The sequence below is a fragment of the Formica exsecta genome, unplaced genomic scaffold (assembly GCF_003651465.1).
Source record: "Formica exsecta isolate Colony F162 unplaced genomic scaffold, ASM365146v1 scaffold82, whole genome shotgun sequence".
Taxonomy (NCBI): Eukaryota; Metazoa; Arthropoda; class Insecta; order Hymenoptera; family Formicidae; genus Formica; species Formica exsecta.
This window is the reverse complement of record NW_021853592.1, coordinates 1,260,543-1,265,467: the sequence shown is the minus strand read 5'-3', so window position 1 is coordinate 1,265,467 and position 4,925 is coordinate 1,260,543. Positions and strand designations below refer to the sequence as shown.

The 4,925-nt window shown below is 36.5% G+C and overlaps 1 protein-coding gene across 1 annotated transcript in view; it reads right to left on the bottom strand.

The window, feature by feature from the left end:
• The window catches only part of LOC115244471 (ecdysone-induced protein 78C), a 71,122-nt gene that overhangs the window by 49,760 nt on the left and 16,437 nt on the right, over positions 1-4,925 (bottom strand). The window lies entirely within an intron of this gene.

The window sequence follows — 4,925 nt, the reverse complement described above, 5'->3', positions numbered from 1 at the left end:
ACGAAGAGATGAAGAGCGCGTCGTTGGCTTCTCTCTTCGCGAATCCGAAATCTGTAGTCCCGAGAATTATCTATCGACTGAACTCTCTTGATAGGGCGGCTATCACTTAATAAGCTCGATTAATTATTAGGCGCTTCTTGATGCTCCTCTCGATACTTTGAAACACTTGTTCGTCTAACTCCATTCAGTTAAGCTTTACTTCGTTACTTTTACACAAACTCGGTGTGACGTTATTTCGATCGATGATTCTTCCGTATATAAGATGTTTCTGTTAACGAGAACATTGGCGGTATTAAGTTGAACAAACAAAATTCGCAGGTATCTTGTAATTTGATGATTTATCCAATATTTCATCAAATAGGTTCCAAGAAAGTGGCATTTTTTTCTTGTTTAATAGAGCGATTTATTTTTGTATTTCGGTGAGCTTCTGTAAGATACCTTCGACCTAAGTGATAATCGATTTCGGCGAGTATAACAAATGGACTGCTCGAGACTGCAGCCGTCGTCGTCGTCGTCGTCGTCGTCGTTGTCGTCGTCGTCGTCGTCGTCGTCGCTATTCGTCTTCCTCGTAACTTCGCGGGGTCCTTGAACCGCCGAGTAACGTTTCCTCACAGATATTACGTCTCTCCGTCTATCTGGCGGCCGTCCTTCCCCGGCTTCGACGTTTCTTGCATTTGCATTTACACCGCTACTTGATAAGATTTGATTCGTCCGCGGGTAATGATGAGCGAGAATTGCGACGAGCTAGATATTTAAAGTTGTGCATTGAAAACTTCGCGCACGAAATCTTCTCGTGTATAAATAACGGACTTGATTTACGGGCGAGTCGAGCGATAAAGATCGATTCAGATCGATACAAATTGAAAGAACGAAGAATATAAACGCAATCATTTGAAGAGAATAAATTTTTTTTTTTTTCGAAAAATAGGCAGCACTTTTCGAAAGTTTAATATATAATTATAATATTATCATTGAAGACTTCGCACTTCGTCACTAAACGTTGATGTCTTTCCGTAAGCCATTTCTTTTATATGTAATGAAAGATGTTCACAAATCCGATTATCGTTCGTTAAGTTACGCAATCAGCGCAAAAATCATTGTTTTGCCGAGTTTCCATTTTAGCTTCTTCTTGCAAACAAGTGGGGGACATCATCCGAAAGTTCAACCCATTATTTTTGGGGTTCGCGATCGAGACTGGGTGCCTTTACATCGAGATCCCTCGTTCTTGCTCTCGTGTGACTGTTTATCCTCTTTTTTTTCCTCTTTATAAAAAAATTCTGTTTTTTTCTTTCTTTCTTTTTTCTTTCGTTCTCTCTCCCTTATTATGGGATAAACATTTTCCTGGCAGCGCGAGCGCGGACTTGCTCGCCGATTTTCAATGGTTTATTAGCCCGCCGACTTTTCACATGAGCCATCTCGCTGAAAGATAAATCAAAAGGAAAAGAAAATCAGAAACCAAAAACAAAATGACGAATGTACGGCACGATCGAAAAGAAAAGAAATGTAATCGCGTTTAAGAAATAATAAAGACGCATGTATAACCGCAATCGCATGCGAATACGATTTGTTCAGATTTGTAGAAACTATGAACTATTTCGATTTGTTCACTTAAAGATGAAGTTCTTCCAGAATATACAATTAAACCTTCGTATTCTTCATTCTCGTTTAAATTTTTCGAGTAACTCTTCTATTTTAAATTCCTTTTTTATAGAGTCTCCATTCATATTCTAAGAATTCCTTTACAGAAACAATATCTCGAAAAATTTCTCGTTAATACTTAAAATGATAAAATGAAAAAGTTATGGCGATTTTACAGTTTTTAAAATTTTTCATTATAATTTTTCTTACAAACTTTTTCTAACTTTTTTAAGAATCTTTTTTACATAGGTCTAGGGTTTGTTGTGGAATATATATATGCATAAAAGATATTTAATTAAAATTATTGCAAAAAATGAACATGTTAGGAGATGTCTCATATTTTATTATGTTATAATGTATCAGAATAAAATATGAAATATCGCATATAATATTCATTGTTCGATGATTTCATCCTAATACTCCTACCCGTAAAATAATTCGAAGAGAATTCGATTTGTAAGAGAAAACAGAGTTTTATTCAAAAAATAAAGAAATTATCTTCTCTCCTGCCTCCTTAGCAGATCCGACAACAATAACCCGTTAAAGATCTCAACAAATAAAAAAAAATTTTTCACTATTCATAATTCTATTTCCAAGAGAGAACACAATTTATTTAAATCTTATAATACCTGGAAAATATTTTGTATACATAATACTTGATGCAAGACGTTATCGTGTTTCTTGATTTTTCGACGATAAATAAGAAAAAATCTATTGCCGTTCATAAATAATGTATTGAGAATAATTATTTCAAAACTGTTTATGGTAAGCCTTGCGATGAAAAAATAACGAATCTACACATTTCCAATGTAAAGATTCTTTTTTTTCTGCATTTTTGTGCACGACGAGATAAAGATGATGAATTTCATGACACTTCTTTAGGTACAATCGCGTCGAGAGATTTTAGGCAACTTCCCAAATGCTCCACCCTGTATATCCCGGCATTTTCGCACGATCGGTGGAGAAGAGGACGCAGAATCGCCGGCGAATCGTGAGAGAAACAAGGAGAGGGCATAGAGGAGAGGAAAAAAGCCCAGAGAGCACGAGAGAAACACGAGGCGGAGAGTGAGAAAAAGTGAATGTCATTGCCGTAATCTTCGGACGTTGACTTCTTCCTGGCTCGTCCCTCCTTCTTCTTCTTCTTGGTAGCAATCCTCTCCCCTCTTCCTCCTACGGTAATATCCACCCCTCTTCTTCCTCATCGTTCTCTTTGTCCTCTCTTTCTCTCTCGTGCTCTCACCTGTACGTGTCTCACTTCGAGTCCTCTCCGCCCTCTTTCTCTCTCCATCTTACCCGTTTTTTCTTCCTTTTCGCGATATCCATACCTCTCTCCTGCCCTCTCGGCTGGCTCTGTTTTTTCGTCTTGCAAATTTCAAGTGTTTTGTGACAATTCGCGCGGTTAGATATTCGTCGGCCGATATGCAGAGTGCAGCGATCGAGCAGATCGAGTTGCAACGATTGAGCAAAGTAATACAATGGAGATGTAATAACGTTTTCGATTCAAGGTATCAGAAAATTTGTGAAATTATTTAGCCATTATTATTATCGATCGTTTGGAATAATTCATGTGATAAAACAGCTAATAAAAATGTAATTTTTTTCGACTTTGCCAAATCGTCCCTTAATGGTCTTTCAGTCAATCCGTCATGTAACTATGACATACGAATTGTCGACTAGCATGTTTCCGGCAGCAATATCGTGTATGTTTTTGGGCAATCGACGTACCATCTCACCGTGTAATGAAACAAACAATATTAATCTTTTTCAATTATGAGTAGAGCGTGAATTTTTGCAAAGCCCCAAAAGATCGTTTTGAAAATTGTTCGCGAATCTGCAGCATAGAACAACGGCTAAAAAATGAGAACATTTCTTTCAAATAGCTTTCCAACGTAACATAGGTCGCCAGTGTCGTAGCGATCAATTAATGTCAATTTTTTTCAAGATTGTGTTTCGCGCTAAACATGTTTGAATAAAAGTCTAAATATTTTTAAACGTAAAATATACAAGGTAAAAAATGTTTAATAATTAATCATCTTTTCTCAATACTTGCTTTTTGCAAACAATTATTAATTCACTTTGAAAATATAAATAATCTACGAATATATCACTGATTGTTTTTTTTTTTTAAGAATTATTTTTTCCTGTAATATCAAATACATGAAATACCCAAAAAACATTCTTGAAATATTTAAATAGAAAAAGATCGAGGTAAATCAGAGAAATTGAGAGAGAAAGAGAGAAAGAAACAAAAAAATGTAATCTAATTTCAATAAAGAAAAATCAAAGTAATAATTTCGATTTTCATTAAAGAACATCGTTTCGATCTTAATGATCAAAAATGTAGCCTTTATCAAATATCCTATACAATACACGAAAATACTATTTCCATATGATATAATATAAAATTCCTCTTACAAATCTTACACTTCGTTATTAAAAATTTACGAATCATGCGTTTCCACCGATTGATATCGATACTTTGAAAGGGGGATAACATATTTTTTTTATCTTGCGATTTGGGCGAATTTCGTCGACGCGACGCGCCGACGGATTTCGCGGCCTCGCAGACGATCGTTTGTCTCGCACATTGCCCGCTCGGTTCCGCGTTCCATCCGCGTCACAAGTCAGTGCGTTCACCTTACGCTCACGAGTGGAGATCTCGCGTGCGCGCGCGCGCAAGAAGATTTCTCTGGGATCGCGATCGAGCCGAGCCACGTGCTCGCGCTATCACCGAACGCCGTCGTCGAATGGATCCGCGATGGATCAGCACCACGTGACGTTCATTCCACAGTGAACGCACTTCTTGCGACCAGGAGCAGAGAAACTCGATATTTCGAAAATTAATTAAGGGATTAGATAGAGATATGAAGAGAGAGAGAGAGATGACACGTTGCTGCGCCTCCAGTAATTGCTCAAGTAATACAATTAAAATGTCACGACGGTCAATTAAAATTTTCGTTCTATCCACGTTCCAAACGGCGTTGTTTTAAAGAATATTGTAATGTATTGTAATGATTTATTTTATAGCGATCTGCCATCGTGCATAATTATTTTATGATTTACAATTTAGCATATTGTCCTTTTTTGCAAGCTCTCATAACATCTTGCTTTTTGAAAACTTGACAATGAGATATCCGATATTATGTTCTCCGATCCATCGATTCAAAATTTAAAAGAATCATCTAATTTAAAACGATTGTGCGTAAATATATATGTATTTCTAAAGCGTTGGACGAAATTGTATATATTTAATGAATAGAAATATACAGGATGAGTCAGAAAGAGTG